This window comes from Schistocerca nitens, chromosome 10 (assembly GCF_023898315.1).
Source record: "Schistocerca nitens isolate TAMUIC-IGC-003100 chromosome 10, iqSchNite1.1, whole genome shotgun sequence".
NCBI classification, from domain to species: Eukaryota; Metazoa; Arthropoda; class Insecta; order Orthoptera; family Acrididae; genus Schistocerca; species Schistocerca nitens.
The window spans coordinates 88,121,485-88,139,857 of NC_064623.1; the positions used below are offsets into that span (position 1 = coordinate 88,121,485).

At 41.8% G+C, this 18,373-nt stretch overlaps 1 pseudogene; it reads left to right on the forward strand.

Moving 5' to 3' along the window:
* Nucleotides 1-17,108: 17,108 nt before the first annotated feature.
* Nucleotides 17,109-17,226, forward strand: LOC126210739 (5S ribosomal RNA; annotated as a pseudogene).
* Nucleotides 17,227-18,373: the final 1,147 nt, after the last annotated feature.

Below are 18,373 nucleotides of genomic sequence, written 5' to 3' on the forward strand. Positions count from 1 at the left end.
TTGAGACAGCTGGATGTTTGTTCTTTTCCGTTTCTTGATTTTCTTGTTCAGTTTTATTAATAAGTTTTTTTGTATTCATTGTTTGTGGCCATTTGTACTATGATATTCATTTCTTTTTGGTCACTGTCTGTATCTAATGGTACTGTGCTTAGTCTCTGGAGCATGTATGTGAGTGCTACCTGCTTTTGAGCACTGGAGTGTTGGAATGTCTCGTGTATAATTGTGTCTTGTAGTTGGTTTTCGGTATATATTAAAAGTGTGTTGGTTGTTATGGTGATGTCCAAGAAATTTAACTGCCTATTTTGTTATTGTAAAATGTATCTTATCATGAACGGAATTTATGTCTGTGTGTAACTGGTCAATTTTATTGCTTGGTTCATCTGTCATGCACAAGATGTCATCAAAATATCTAACCCATTGCAGGATGTGGTACCTACTTCCCACCCACCAAACTAACAATTCAACTCAAACATACTTCCAAAAAACTATAGCAAAAAATTGATCTATATCAGGAATATACTAACTTAAATGCGAGACATCTGATGGAAGATACATATATCAAATCAGATACAAATAACATAACCCCAGATACAAATAACATGTAAGATCGTGGACGTATAGAACAAATCATTCAAGTTTTGCAGAACACTTACACCAACACCAACATAAAATTACCACCAGTGACACAGACATGAAATTTCTAAGGATAAACAACTAAAAAGCGCCTCCTTACCTCACCAGAAAATTATCACATTCATAAAAACCATAACAGAGAAAAACAACTCATAAATTATCAGACTAACCTGGCAAACCACATTCTCTTTAAATTGATTGACCACTTAATATAACAATAAATATACACATATCTCCTCTCGGTTTCTGTCCTATAATTACCATCCAGCCCCCCCCCCTCCACCCAAAAAAAGGAAGGAAATATACAACTAGCAGTCCACGTCCTCCCCCCCCCTTCCTTCCCCCACTTCCTCTCACATATCTGCCAAACATACAAGACATTTTCACTAATTCACAGTAACTCACACACACACACACACACACACACACACACACGGACGTACACACTGACTTGCAGATCACACACACTCACCTTCTACTCTGCTCCACCTTCTAACCTCTCTGTCTCTCTCTCTCTCTCTCTCTCTCTCTCTCTCTCTCTCTCGGCGCCCGAGGTAGCCGTGCGACTCCCCCCCCCCTCCCCCCATCCCCCTGTCGGAGGTTCGAGTCCTCCCTCGGGCATGAGTGTGTGTGTTGTCGTTAGCATACATTGGTTCCAGTTACATTAAGTAGTGTGTAAGCTTAGGGACCGATGACCTCAGCAGATTGGTTTCATAAGACCTTACTACAAATTTCCAATTTTCTCTCTCTCACTTTCTTTCTCTCTCTCTCTCCTCTCCCTTCCCATCTCCGTCTCTCTCTTTCTAACACACACACACACACACACACACACACAAACAGACGATTTTTTAAAAGTAGTTTCACAGGTTGGCAACGCTCACTACCTGCTCGATAGCAAACGAACAGACGTAAGTAATGTAATACTGTGCAGAGTGAGAAACACACGGAACTTCAGCGTGAATAACCCAAATGCAGCGCAGCAAATACTACAGAATGAAAAAAAAAACTGCCAAGTGCATATGTGAAAGGAAGTCTTTCGACGTCAACCGCTGTTAACAAGGAGGGAACAAGTAGTGGTTCGGAGACTATGTAAAGAAACACCATAAGTAACTGGCACTCCAACTCCGTAAACAAAACTCTGTTTCTAATCGAAGACAACAAAAAATGTACAAACATATGTATCAAATATGCGGACTAACCACGGAAGATGCTTTACAAATAAAACCGAAACGCGTCTGGTGTAATACTCTTTAGTTAAATTGCAGTAAGCTCAAGACAGGAAACCAACAATAACGGATTTTAAAAGCTGCTGCGTGAGATGGCAAACAAACAAATTTAAGTGTTAAGATGTCACGCTGCAGACGCTTCGCTGGGAAACCCTTACACATCCTGCATATACTCCCGATCTCTCCCGATACAACTGCCACATTTTTGGAGCCCTGAAGAAATTCGTGCCAGTCGATTTGCTTCGGACGAAAAGGTGCACACCTGGGTACAATCATGGATCTGCAGGCAGCCGCAAACTTTTTTCATGAAGGCACTGACCTTCGTGTGTCACAGTGGGATAAATCTTAACAGTCATAATGAGTACTTTCGAAATAATAAACAGTCCACTTACTTCTTGCCACGTGTCTCGTTTTGATTTGACTGCCCCAAGAAAAATGGAAATGAGCGTTTGGCGTCATTGGCTGGGAGGCCCATACGGGACAGGTCCGGCCGCCTTGGTGCAGGTCTTATTACAGTCGACGCCTCATAGGGCGACCTGCGCGCTGGATGGGGATGAAATGATGATGAAGACAACACAACACCCAGTCCCTGAGCAGAGAATGTTTCCGACCCAGCCGGGAATCGAACCAGGGCCTGTAGGACGGCAATCCGTCACGCTGACCACTCAGCTATCAGGGCGGACCATGGTAAAGAGACCTTCCGTTTCTAGGTAGAAGACTGCACATGACCGGCGAAGTATGCCTAACGGCTCATACTTTGTGATAAGAGTTTCAAATACAGAATTTTTCCCATCATAAAACTCTATTAGTGTAAACAATGCCCTCTTAATAGCTTCAATACACTCTAAGACAAAGAGAAAGTAACGATTCGTCACGAAAGAATTATCCGAATAGAACGGAAATCCGTAGATATCACGCACATATCAAACAAATAAATCATTACAGTTGCAGAAAAATTGGATGATTTATTCAAGAGAAAGAGCTTCACAAATTGAGCAACACAGTGACGCGTTGGTCCACCTCTGACCGTTACGCAAGCAGTTACTCGCCTTGGCATTGATTGACAGAGTTACTGGATGTCCTGAGGGAGACCGTGCCAGATGCTGTCTAGTTTGCGCGTTAACTCGTCAAATTTCCGAGCCGGTTGGAGGGCTCTACCCATTCGTCCCTGCCGTAGCCCTCAGTGGTTCACAACCCCACAACAGGCTTCAACAGTCCACTGACCCCACCGCCGCCCCACACCGAACCCAGGGTTATTGTGCAGTTCAGCCCCTAGTGGACCCCCCCCCCCCTTCCTCCCGGGAACGCTTCACACTAGACGAATGTAACCCCAAATGTCTGCGTGGTAGAGTAATGGTGGTGTACGCGTACATGAAGAAAGTGTTTGTGCTGTAATAGCCGACATAGTGAAACTGAGGCGTAATAAGAGTAACCAGCCCGCATTCGTCGAGGCAGATGGAAAACCGCGTTAAAACCATCCAGAGACTGGCCGGCATACAGGACCTCGACATAATCCGCCTGGAAAGCAGTACGTTAGACTGCTTGGCTAACGGGGTGGGCTGCCCTACCCATAATGCTCCAAACATTCTCAATTGCGTAGAGATCTGGCGACCTTACTGGCCACGGTAGGGTATGGTCAGAATGGAGACAAGCGTTAGAAATATTTGCCGTCAGCGGTTAGGCATTATCTTACTAAAGCGTAAGGCCACAATGCCTTGCCACGAAGGGTAACAAAACGAGGTGAAGATTATCGTCTACGTATCGCTTTGCTGTAAGGGTGCCGCGGATGAGAACCAAAGGCCTCCTGCAATGAAAAGAAATGGCACTCCAGTCTTGGCTGCCAAGCGGTATGGGGGGCGACATTGAGGTTGGTGTCCCACCCGTGTCCTCGCATCACCGGACACGTGTTTCCTGGTCATTGGGGCTCAGTTCGAAGCGGAAGTCATCATCGAAGGCAATTTTGCTCAAGTCAGTCGGATTCCACGCTGAAATATGCCCGACATCACTGCAAATGGGCTTGTTGGCGTACAGAGGTCAGCGTCAGTCGGCGCCAGGGGTGCCGTGAGCTCAGCCTCCTACCTGTGAGCCGCTTGTGCTCGCTAAACACGAGTTGCAGGTCGGATCGATGACAATGATGAATCTAGAGCTCAGAGTGCCTCTGTGACAACTGCTCGGTCGTCTCTTCCTTCTTGAGCCTGTCTTCCGCCATGGTTCATCCGTTCCTGCCAACATCGCCGAAAAGTACCATCGCTCATGTTCAAATGTCGAATGATTCGCCGATTGCTCCAACCAACTTCTTTGAGCCCAACTACACGTCCTCTCTGAAGCGCTGTCATTGCGTATATTGTTAAAGCGCCTGTGTGCGAGGCATAGTCTTTGTTCAACCGAGTACACGGAATGAAATTTGCGAAGATTATGTCGTGGTATACAGATGTCCCCTGTTTACTATCCTTGCCAGCCACGCGGTGAAATTGCGATGCAGCGTCACATATTCATTCATCAGCCGCTAAAGTTTACAATTTTGCATTTTTCGTCGATACCTGTATGAATATCAATTTGTGAGCAATCAGCGTAACGCCTTCGTAGTGCGTCGTTTTTCTTTTGTCTTAGGGTGTACATTATGCAACGCTTAATACACTGAAGAGCCAACGAATCTGTTACACATGGCTAATATCCTGTAGGGCCGCAACAGGACGTGAAATAGACCCGACTAACGTCTGAAGTAGAGCTGGAGGGAACTGACACCGTAAATCCTGCAGGGCTGTCCATAAATCTGTAAGAATACGAAGGGCTGGAGATCTCCTCTGAATATCACGTCGCTACCTCAGAGATGCTGTGTCCCGGATATGCTCAATAATGTTTAAGTCTGGGGAGTTTGGTGGCCATCGGAAGTGTTCAAACTCAGAAGAGTGTTCTTGGAACCATCCTGTTGCAATTCTGGGCGTGTGGGGTGTCGCATTGTCTTGCTGAATTGCCCAAGTCCGTCGGAATGCACAATGGACATGAATGGATGCAGGTGATCAGACAGGATGATTACGTACGTTTCACCTGCCAGAGTCATATCTAGACATACTAGGGGTTACATATCACTCCAACTGCACACACCTCACAACATTCCACAGCCTCCACCAGCTTGAACAGTCCCCTGCTCACATGCAGGGTCCATGGATTCACGTACACGTCCATTCCCTCGATACAATTTGAAACGAGACTCGTTCGCCAGGAAACATGTTTCCAGTCATCAACAGTGCAATGTCGCTGTTGACGGGCCCAGGCGAGACGTAAAGCTTTGCGTCGTGCAGTCATCAAGGGAACACGAGTGGGCCATTAGCTCTGACAGTCCATATCGATGATGTTTCGTTGAATGCTTCTCACGCTGACACTTGTTGATGGCCCAGTATTTAAATCTACAGGAATTTGCGGAAGGGTTGCACTTCTGTCACGTTGAACGATTCTCTTCAGTCGTCGTTGATCCCGTTCTTGCAGAGCCTTTTTCCGGTCGCAGCGATGTCACAGATTTGATGTTTTACCGGATTCTTGATATTCACAGTACACTCGTGAAATGATCGTACGGGAAAATCCCCACTTCACCACTACCTCGGAGATGCCGTGTCCCATAGCTCGTTCGCCGACTATAACACCGGGTTGAAACCCACGTAAATCTTGATAACCTGCCATAGTAGCAGCAGTAACCAATCTAATAACTGCGCCAAACACTTATTGTCTTATATAGGCGTTGCCGACCGCAGCGCCGTATTCTGCCTGTTTACGTATCTCTGTATTTGAATACGTATTCTTATACCAGTTTCTTTGAATCTTGTGTATGTAGCTCTCGTAATAGTTACAGACACCATGTAAAATAGAACCTCATCTCCCTCAACAACAAAGACAGTAAGAAATATCGAGAAATAGAGGAAAATGCTTAAGGCGGTCTCTAGTGGGTCGTGAAGAAACGCTCGTGAAGAGATTCTAAAATCGTTCACTAGACTGTCTCAGCGACCAGGAAACGCAAAGTTTTCCCATGTGTTTCATCTACGTACAGTATTCTCCCTTATACAGAGCAACTAACAAGAAGATATGGAAGAGGAATGAGAGGAAAAATTGTGGGACAACTCGACTAAGAAAACGGACTCGGTTGATAGGACACATCATGAGGCATCAACGAATCGTTAATTTCGTAATGGAAGGAAGTTGGCGGGGTAAAAATTGTAGAGGTAGACCAAGGCTTGAATATAGACAGCGCATGCTACATCTAAATGCATACTACGCAATTCACAGTATGGTGCATGCTGGAGGGTACCTTGTATTACTTGCCATGTAGGTTGTGGTAGTTATGCATAGTCTTGCACAGAATAAAGTAGCATGGAGAGCTCCATCAACCAAGTCTTCACACTGAAGACCACAACAACGGCATAGTGAACCGTAACTGATAGAAAAAATGATATGGCTGAAAATGACAATACAAGTAAAAACTTTCCAGTAAAGAGAGATCCACAAATAAACTGTTCGTTATATCAGTTGTTAAGCTTCCATTACCAGTGTCATTTTGGGTAAAATAATTTTGAGTGATGGTCCACGTTGTTGTTAACTACTGTAACAACTAAATTTCCGACGTTTCGACCAATTTGTTGAGATCCTCTTCAGGGTCGTGTTTAAACGAAAGATTATTTTTGTCAGATACCCTCCTGTCATATTAATTATCAGCCACTTTCGGATCTATATCTAGTGCCTACCATCACGTTATCCATCTAAAATTGTGCATGTATGGTAACTTTTAGACAAGTGGCCAGCCCAAAATTAGTTTTCTGGGTTGGAGAGATTACACCATAAAGAAGGGATTATGTATAAATTGGCGACCCAGCCAGGATTAGAAACCATATTCTCAAGGTACACAGCCAGAAACAATAATAGTAGGGTTTGCATCTCCATGCCTATATTAATTCTGAATGGTATTAATCTGAATAGATTTTTTATAATACAGGATGATTTTTTCCATCATGTACACACTCTAGGGATTGATTGACGACAGGGTACAGAACAAAAAAGGTGTAACAAACTTATGTCGGTAAGTGCATGGTTTCCATGCTAGAGACCATTTATTCAGTCACACTTTGTTACAGAGACTGCGGTCTAATATGCGCTATACCATGTAGCCACAGTTACAGTATGTTGGTTTCTCCCTAGAGGATGGTAGTCTCCCCCATACAGCATGCCCTAGCGGCCTCTCCTGCCATAGTAATTGGTAACGTTGTGTTCGATTCACTTCTCTTGCTGGCTCGCCCTTGTAGTGGATGTGATACTGCATTCTACACAATGTTTCCGTGTTCGAATCGAGAGCTTGCGGACATGGTATTTACTTATAGAATGGCAAATGGCAACAGGCAGCAGGCAGCAAGGTTGTTTCAGGGAACCTATCCCCACTGACAACAACCACAGTAATCAATGTTTGCAACAGTGTTTCTCCTTTTGTATGAGGCAGGTTCTTTTCGGGAAACAGGAAATCATGAAGGACTTACCCGAAATGGGGGACACCAGACTTGAAGGGAAAAAATGAAATTAGCATATGGCATAGTTGTGCAGAAGGCCCACATTCGGGGAAGTTCGGCCGCCAGGTGCAAGTCTTATTTCATTCGACGCCACATTGGGCAACCGGTGATGAGGATGAAAGGATGATGAGAACAATAGAACACCCAGTCACCGAGCAGAGAAAATTTCCAATCTGGCCGGGAATCGAACCCAGGCCCAGATTCATGGGAGGCGAGCACGTTCCCACCCAGTTAAGCAGGCGGACAGATTTGAAGGAAAATGTAATTAACACTGTGGAATGTGACCGCCGCGTCAGCACCAGGCTGTTGGCCCATCAGTACAGGGGTAGCCAGACGACCAAGTGGAACGTTCTCCATGACAGTGGAGACATTTATTCTTCCGTATCCTCTCATCGATCAATCCCCGGAGTTTGTACACGGTCCTGTGTATTGATAAAAGTCTGTGATAGATAATTGGTGCAGTCTGATAAGATTTAATTGTATGTTAGTTTCTTACCACATTGAAATAAATTCCAGCAGACTGGAGACACTATTGTTAAGCAGATAATTTCGTTTGACCGCATTTTCGTAACGTGGTAGCTGATTATGATTACTTTCAAGTCTTATTATCTCTTCTGTGGAAATGAAGGAATATCTATGAGCATTTCTCTAAAAAGTAGGGAACACTTTATGATAATACATAGAGTCAAATCTGTTAACTATTAACAGTGCTTGTGTGTGTGTAACAACTCTCTTGTGCTGTAGAATCTATATTCAGGTACATAAAACATTCACTACACAGTGACAATGAAACTGAATATACGTGACTGAGCAGTGCTATTCAATTTAAATTATAAATCGTACTTCATTATTGAAGTGACAGTACAGGAAGGAGAAAAGTTGTCAGCCCTGTGTGTCCAGGATGTGGTACATTACCAAACACATAGCTTGTTGACTCAATGGTTCTAGTCGTGGTTGGACATCACCACATTCTGAGGAGTGAATTTTAAGGGTTAAATAGTTGCGAAAGTGCATAGACTGTTAGTGCAGAAGTCAGTTAAACTGTGGTTATTCGTAATGCGTAAGTTTTTACAGGGTCATTGTCACTTTAAAGCGGTGATGGACCTCTTATCAGGCAGTCTACATCCTGAATGAGCTGATCATTAAGACTGGTGCGCGCCCAAGCTATGATCGAGATATCGCAACGGTCGAGACAACAAGCTGGAGGAGGCAGTTGCTGAAACGCGAGTATAAAATAATGTATTAAGAACTGTGGCAGAACTTTAATTACGAGGCGTTGTGGTTATTATTAGCCAATAGCATTTTACGATTTCACGGTTCACTAAAAGTTCGCTTTAATCAAAGTGTTTAGTGTCGAGTACTTATTTACAACTTGAAACATGGATGAGGACTTTACAATTTATTTTGAACAGATTACCAAAAAAATGACAGGTACAAACAAAGAAAGATTGTGAAAAATCGGATTAAGATACGGAGGAATTTAAAACAGTTATGGGAGAATTGAAAAGCACGCAGGCACCAGTAAAAAATGAAATACATAATTTAAAATTACACTACGAGGAAACCAACAGAAAACTAGTAGTTATATAGAAAACTATCGTCTCTTGCGGATGAATTTGGAAGTTTCAGGAATCTAGGAAATGTCGATTAGTCTGTTATTACACTATGTAACGCATCAAATAAGAAGAAATAATGATCAAATCAAGAAGGAGATGGAGGATTTAAGTAAATCTCTGGATTATAAAATAAGCAAAGACAGAGATGGCTGGTAGACAAGATAAGACGATAATTTATACCTACATCTGAAGTTAGCTGCTGAGGCAGAGAATGTAATGCTGCATGCGATCATGAATGTAATCAAAGAGATAATGTAACATTAATTCCGTGTTGTAGAAACACTAGTAGTTCAAATGACACTAGTGGTGAGAATTTTTTGGTCCACGGATCACTGAACTCTGTTGCAAATAATGAGTATAAGTATGTGTCTGGGAGCAATCGTCGTGATTTGTTAGAAGAGTTAAGGATAGGTATAAGAAAGAACAGTATTATTTTTACAAGGTTTAAGTCTCGAGGATCAGCGCATCTCGTAATTTTTCTGAAGTCATTGCAAGAAGCCCACCTGGGATAGTCAAAGAAGTATTAGATTCTGTGTTAGTCACCAAGAGGAAGATGTATTGCGGTGGGCAATGTTAAATTTGAGCCGAATTGCCACAGTTGATGAATTTTCTCGTGCACTGAAAGCAAATTTTGGTCAGATAAGGCATCGAGAATAGTCAGACTCGGGCTATTTGGACCACAAAAGTGTAATGATAGTTGGGGTTGATACGGAAACTTCGTTCAATGACAGCTAAATCAGGTTTGATATCTCGACGGAGCCGTAGTTGAATTGCATTCGAACTGTATTGCCAGACAAAGTGATAGAAAGCTTACTTGGTGAAAGACTCAATCACTAAATCGATTAGATTATTTAAATAACACAAAAGACAAAGGAAATGTCAGATTGGGTTGGTTTTAATGATAATCGCATAGCACTGAATAGTAGTTTCCGAAGGAATAACCGGACCTATCGAAAGGATAAAGGACGTTATAATAAACCTAAGGAAAACAGGACACGTTGGAAATTTGAGTTGAATAAAAGTAATAAACACCCATTAAATAAAGGTAGTTGTAATCTTAATAGTGAGCTGAGTAATTCAAAAGGAGAAGCTAGAAATGATGGTAGTCATCGTCAAACTATTTAACAGTGGAACTAGTCGAAACCAGAATGAAGTAGTAATGCAGGAGGATACTGATAATAATCAGGTCACTCCTATGCCTAGTCGTTCACCCTATAACAGTTCAGAATACAAAAATGCTTTCTTGAGATATCATGGTCAACAACCTCTAGGGAGGGGGGGGGGGGAGTTATTGTTAGAAAATGAGGAACCTGACAAGAGCAGATGAACTCAAATAGCGCATGGCGTAGTTGAAAATCAGGTTCTCCTTTTTCGCTAAACACAGAAAGTCAAGTTAGTTTATTATCAAAAGAAGTTAGGAAACGAAGTAGATGTAGATGCAAGTGCCCATCCTTCTGTGTGGGTGGTGTTTGCACTGTGCAGGGATAGTATATGTAAGTATTGTGCTCTAAAATAGCAGACAGTCAGTACACGCACCTTTGGCAAAGTTATCTTGCTTATGCGGTGAGTCCGTGTTTGCTGATGGTGTGCTCTGTACATACAACACGATATTATACCATTCTAGTGCGCTTTTCTAATCAAATAACATAGCAACAACCACACGTGCCAACGCACCTGATCATCAAAAGATTCTCAGATAACGCATTAAGCTGCCAGTACGCACGTAGCGATAAACTGTAAGCAAGGTTAGTCTGTCGGTTGACTTATCTCTAATTGACTGTGCTCTATTAAATGTACTACGCCATCCAGCGAAGTACACCAGAAAGTAACACCTAAATCTCTCCATTTATGTCTATACACTATAAGGTGTAGACTTTAGGCTTAGCGTATCTCGATTAATTACGATCGATTAGGTAAACAAAATCTTAGTATTCAATATGAAGTCGAATTTCTTTGGCAATTAAATCATAAACTTTACTAACACATCCCGAGCCACAAGAGAATATACATACAGTGCTGACGAAGCGAAACGACTCTGCTAATAGTCAGAAATTGTCTGTATTTGGATTTCCATTCCTAAAGCATACACAAGCCGCTAATCAGTAAATAACAACTTACCTCTTATTTATTTATTTTTCCTCGCGTAAAGTGTACAGTGAAAGTTCTCCAGTTCATCGTCACCGACGGAGTCAATACTCAGAGATATATTTTACTTTTAAGCCAGCGATATATTTGCAGCCTCCAAGGAGGTATAATAAAGGGAGGTGACTCTACAGCCTTACGCTATACTTACATTTTTGTTGTAAATTTACATAAATACCTATTTCTTTAATTTCGCTTTACCTATAAAGATAATATAATAACTTCTATTTATTAATGGTAGAAGTAAAACATATATTAAAATTATTACGTAGTAACTGGCGATTCACATGCAAAGAATGTCTATTACACTTTTCGCAATAAACCTAACATTCGATAACTACAAGTATCATTTATTCAATAAAATATTATTTCTTTAGGTTTTATTATTTTCAAGTTTCTGTTATTCTTCCTTTTTCGTTATTCTTATTTCTGTATCTTTAAAATAGTGAGCTATCCTTTTTTTCTCTAGGGGGCTTCAGTGAATGTTAATGGAAATTTAGCTCCAATCAAAATGCGACGACTCCAAATTTATTTTTTATCGCCTAAGACTTATTGAGCTCTTTATTTCAGCAGCACAACGACGATTCGAATGAATGCAGCCAGAAAAAGTTGGCCCCACATGAAGAAAACAAAAAGCTTACGTGCCACCACCACTTTTGGCCTTAAGCTACATAATGCATATAAAATATAGCCTCTTCAGGTGTTGACCCTGTACGGCTCCACTATCATGCTCTATTTTAACTGGCAACTCGTCACTTAAAATTATCAGTAATAGCAACCTTGTCATGCATTTACTCCAAAGGCTCCAGTTTCGCACGGTTTGCTTATTACTGAGAAAATATCGACAATTAACGGATTGATACTGCTGTATGAGCACAATATTACAATTACGCCATCACAAATACTAGTGTCTGTTTGAAAATTAATTCAATAAATCTGAGTCCTCCGCTCAATAAGAATCCTACAGCCACTTAGCCACAATTACGGCAATCACACTGTTACTTCTCTGTGCGCCTATACAGCCAATTAAATGGCGCTCACTCGCTCTCGGAGTGTGCTGACCACCGAATTACACATACGAGGGTGGTTTTATAAGTCTCGTAAATAGATTCTGTCGAACTCCCAGTAAGCCAGAGTTTCAAGTTAGGGAAGAGGAAGAAGTCACTTGCGGCTAAGTCTGACGAATAGGGTGATAAGGAAACACGCTTTTTCCATCGTTACTGATATGTGGAATGATGCATTATTGAGGTGAAAGCACTTTTCTGCGTGCCAGTCTCGGTCTCTTTGCAGCCAACACAAGTTTGAAACAGTGCAACAATGAAGTATAATAGTGAGCAGCTATGGTTCCGCCTTTTTCCAGGTAATCTATGAGGATTTTTTCCTTGGTAATCCTAAAAAATCTGTGACGATCACCTTATCAACTGACAAAATGGTCTTTGCCTTCTTCTCTTCGCTTTCATCAACCATTGTTGCGACTGCCGTTTTCACTCTCGTGTGTAAGGATGAATCCAGGTTACATCAACAGTCACAAATTGGCGCAAAAAGTCTTGTGGATTAGGATTAAACGTCGCCAGACATAGTGTTGAAATGTTGTGCCGGATGCGCTTTTGTTGTGTATGTGTATGTTCAACATCTCCCAAACCACTGGACCGATTTGTTTACTGTCAGGCAACAATCGCTGCGGGCGTAAGCACCACCTAACTGTCATAGTACAGGAGGTATGAAGTCATAAATAACGAGATGCGTGAGAAACGGCCGCATCATGTGTGACGTTTAAATGTATTATTTCTGCTGCTACTTACTGTGTACAGAATAAATTTCGTAGGCTGTATCCACGTATGCCGCTCATTGCACTTACGAAAGTGTATCATGGTACCACACATATTTCAGCAAATATGACGTCATGAACACTGAGATGCGTGGAAAAATCAGGATTGTGCGTAACGTTTAAATTTATTACTTCTTTTCTACTAACTGTATTTGCAACATACTTCGCTGACAATACCCATATATGCTGCTGAATGTACCTGCTCAAATATATAATTCTACGTGACATAGTTCAAAAGATATGACGTCATAAACACTGAGATACTTGAAAAAATGTCGCATCATACATGACGTTTTAATACATTTATTCTTTACTACCAAGACACTCCTGTAGTCGAATCAACTTAAGAAAATCTCTGACACATGGCAGCGTTTTTGACGGCGTTCAACCGCGAAGCGCAAATGACTGTGGGCGAAGACGACAGCCGTCTATATAGCTCTGAAGACGTCTACAAAATCGTGTTGTAGATACGTAAAGCACGTGCGCCCAGCCCTAAAAACTATCTAGGATCATGTTCCTTAATTTGGATACTGAATTTACACACTCGTACATTATGCATACTTCTGTCTACGACTGTTCCATAATTTCAAGAGTGTTTTCACGAATACATGGACATGAAATTTTTTCGATACTACACTACTAACACCGTTCTTTTTTTGTTTTCGTACCTAACAGAATATTACCAAATGAATACCTGGGTCATGCTTGGTTTGTCAGCTAGTAAACAATAATTAACAGTGTTGAACGATAAAAATAATTCATTTTTCCGTACAACGACGGTGTAGACGTTTCAGCGCAAAGAAGACGGTAAACACTGAGGTCCATGCAGCATGGACAGAACAATACAGGCAGTGAAGGTCGGCATGGACTTCGAAACTGCTGCCATCACATCGTGTTCCAAGGAATACATGATAAGTCTACGTGCTACGGACAGTAAGATGGTCATTTGAAAGGGTACAGTACCGCCCAACATTGAAAATAGGTACGAAATACTTCATTATTTTTGTCAGAACAACACGTTTTTTTTTGTAAAGTAACTCAATTTCAATTAATACAGCGAAGCCGGATACCAGTGTGGGAAAGAATGACAATTTATTTATTTAATTGATCACATGTGCACTCCCTCAAAATAAATCCCTACATCCAGTTTGGTGAGATCTGTGAAATGAATGAATGTATGGTCGTCTGCTAACCACAGATAGTGAATGGGAATATATGATCATCTTTGAGTCGATCCTTTGGTGAGACCAAAGACATGAAAATTTTACCAGAGCTTTGAGCGCCTGAAATGTGGCTGACCAATAAGGTAGCAAGGTGCTTCTCCCACTTCGACAGAGGTGCGAGAGAACCGGAATACGGCCATGTTTCAGCACTCTGCCGCTGGACCTTCTGCTGTAAAGACCTGTTTTTTGTTGTGCTCCATAATGAAAGAGTGGAGGCATGGTATGCATGTGGAATATTTAAGAGTAGTTAGAATTAATAATTTCTCTATCTCAGGAACTTTTGTGGGGAGAATTAAATGTCAGGCAGGTAATTTTAAGGGGATTGCAGTAAACCAACGGTCACAATGAAACCACGTGTAGTTATAAGTTGAGATACTTCCGTATGCTTAAGTTAAGCTGAATTACTAGCGTGTGTACAATAAGCTGAAATATTTAAGAAATAGCGTGTGTATCATAAGTTGAAATATTTAAGAAATATCATTCCGTGTGACGCTAGATTTAAACTCTGAGAGAGAATCAAGGTGAGTCGGCCGTCTATCCAGCAACGCCACTTGGCTTGCATTGCACAGGAAGACGTGCGTTTATCTCCAGAGTTCACAGTAGGAAAGTAGAATTACAAAGTGGGGCAGTGTCGTGTGAAACTGGGATAAATATTGATTGAAGTGGGAAAGCTGAAAGTGATAATGTTGTAACCATTCTTTGTATAGTATTTCATATTGTTGTGTGGTGTATGTCATGTAATTTGGGTATGTGTGTTTAGCATGGGGCAGTAGCTAGGTAGTTTCAAAAGATTTGTGGGTTATGCTTGTTCCTTCTGTATCGCTCGATCTGGAGGAAAGTTTCGTGAGGATGATTGTGAGAGTTGAAGTGTGAGGTATAATAAAAGATCCACCATCCTATCCAGAAAGTGCACTGTAGCCTTAAAATCAATTACGAGACCATAATATAGAGATTCACTAATGTAAAGCCATGCCCACTGGGCGGAATTTCTCATGTGATATTGTTGTAGGTTGTAGAATTTGTGTGTTTAGGAATAAATCAGATAGTGAAAAGAAAGAGATTGGTGGCCTTTTTCATTAAATTGTATGTTGTCATAATGTTCCGAATTTATATAAAAGCCGTTAAATAAAAGACAAAAAGTAAATGTGGTATTGCCAGTGCGTAGTGTACAGTCAGAGTTCTATAAATCACTGATAGTCAGATGCGTGTTTCCGTTGCGTATTATTCATACAGGAGAGTAGTTTGTAACTAAATAGTAAGATACGAGAATTCATGTTACTCGATAAATTAAGGAAGAATCCACTCGCTTGGCAAACCACTCATCTTGCAGGCCTGACTGCTTGATGCCACAGTATGAGAAAGGCAAGTGGGTGCCTCTCACATTGAAAGGGTTCAATCCGATTTTATCTCAAAACAAGAAGATGAAATTTACGACCATCCCTGTTGTTGGAGAGATGATCTTTTCGGCAGGACTAAGACCTGCGATGCGCAGCGTTTTGAACTGTGCGAGAGAAAACATCTTTCGCATAATTTTAACAAGGAGACCAGAATGGCTGGGAGGAATGGAGAGCTAGTTTGCGAGAAAGTTTCCGTCGTCAAAGCCGTGGTCAGGTACCCGGGACACTCACTGTGGGCCCACCAACAGTGCAAGGTTGTTGGTGAGTGCAAAAATGACTATGTGTTCGAAAAATGTGCCTAAAATTTGGTGAATTACTTTATTTTTCCTCTCTAGTACTAACGAAGTTTTCCTGAAAAAGAATTGTATTAAGTAGCCAATTTTTACTCTCAAGATGTAATTTGAACCGGAAGTTAGTTATTCTTCTGTCTATACAATTTATAACAGCTTGAAGTGGTTCTGTTAAGTCGCTTAGCCCTCTCCAGCTATGCGGCCATTATGGCGTAATCCGTCCAGCGGAATGGACAGCAGGGTATTTTTCAGGTTCCGATTGTTTTGGTATAATTTCTTTGTTGAACGAGATTGAGAAAACTATCAGTCAGGTAGGAGAATAGTGCGACTGTACAGCGATTTTGGAGTTTCTAGATCGAGTGCAACTTAACTGAAACAACACCAAAGTATAGACGGGCGTTAAATCTGCCATACGCCTAGTACCGTAGAATGGTGTGGATACAAACAAGGGAGCGAAGACAAACGAAACTTCCAAAAACGTTATATGATATCGTCTCGACAGGCAAACGGAAATATCATTTCAAGATTTCTTTCTCTGGCTTGGTAGTTAAACAGTCTAACCGCGAAATTGTAAATTCCAACGTCGGCCTCACTATCAGTTGACATTTTGTTTACTGTATGGCAAATATCGGGTGTGGAGCAGAATTTACTTGCTTCGAGCCTGTCTGTAAGAACGTAGGCTTCCGCGGCGGGTGTTCCAGTCCAACGGGCCGCGAGCGGTCGCGGGGCAAAGCTACACGGGACACGGACGTATCTGCACAAACAGCTGTAGGGCAACTGTCAGTCCACTTCCGCGCACGCCAGGAGGAAAACTTGCCGACCAGAAGCCGAACGCGGATTGGCGGACAGCTACCAATCGTTGACGACATGTACATCCACGAATAGCCTCTTTTCTTCCATCTTCTCTTACATCATGAATAGCAAATCACTTTAGAGGACCAATTAAATGTTTTACAACAGTGACGTCAGACATCGATAGTCTGTAATAAATAGAACCACCTATCCCCATGAAAAACCAGTCGTGCCCTGAGGAAGGCCGTTGCAATTCGGCCGAAACGTCGGTTTTAGTTTATTATTGTTGCTAGTTTTTAGCAATGACGCGGCATAATACCCTGAATAATTTTAATCGCTATTGCCTGAAAGTAGCTGTCAAAATTGTGCTGTTTTAATTGAGGTGCTTGGAAAGCAGATTTTCAGTAACTAAAAGGGCAACGGCCATGCCGCAGTGGATACACCAGTTCCCGTCAGATCACCGAAATTAAGCGCTGTCGGGCGTGGCCGGTACTTGGATGGGTGACCGTCTTGGCCGCCATGCGCTGTTGTCATTTTTCGAGGTGTACTCAGCCTTGTGATGCCAATTGAGGAGCTACTCGACCGAGTAGTAGCGGCTCCGGTCACAGAAAACCGCCATAACGACCGGGAGAGCGGTGTGCTGACCACACGCTCCTCCTATCTGATCCTCAGCTGAGGATGACACGGCGGTCGGATGGTCCCGATGGGCCACTTGTGGCCTGAAGACGGAGTGCTGTTGCTGTCTTACAAAACCAAAAGTTCACTTTTAAACAATTCTTTAATCTAATCTTCGGCTAACTGGAAACCTATGGATACGTTTTTAGAATTTGTGGGATGAACAGAAAGAGTAATCGTCACTGTTCCTCTATAAGAGGAGCAGGGATTTGATGGAAACGAAGAACTATCTGACTCTGTCCTCAACCCAGTAGTTTAAGGTCTGGTAGAAGTGTATGGAAAAAAATAAGCACTCATTTACACTGTAGGCAAGTAAAATCTGTTATTTAGAAAGTAAAGGTTATGATGGTAATTTTTTTTTAATCAAGGCTGATTAAACATGTTGTTTTCAGCAACGTTATAAAGCTGTTCAACAATTTGCTGTCGCACGAATATTACGTTTCTTACGACCTGCCAGTTGTAGAAATTCAATGTTGACAGTTATTTTCTCAAAGATATTTGTGGTTTCGTGGATAGTGCATCTATGTCAACGCTGAATTACTACCACTGTCAAGTAATAATAAACCTTGTAAGACGTGTATATTTCTATAGTTTATTGTCAAATCACAATTTATGAAAGATGTTTATATTTTATTAATAGGATTAAGTATGAATAATTAATATTTGTCATGTTGGAATTACTGTGGTAGCAGGGAATGTCTGCACCAAAGTATTGTTGGCAAGAGAGACCGCAAACTGATATGATTTTAAAAAAGGGCGGGAGAGACCGCGTATGGATACATTTTAAGAAAAGAGCGGGAAAGACCGCGCATTGATACATTTTGTAATGGTAGCAGGGATTGTCTGCACCAGAAAGCATTGTTGGCAGGAGAGACCGCACTTTAACGTTCGTAGGAAGTCAGTAGTAAGCGAGATGTGAAGCGAGTCGGTAGCAGGTCTGAAACGAGAGATTGAGAGGAGCGGTGTGCCTGCCAGCCACTAGCTATGATTTACAAGAGATTATAA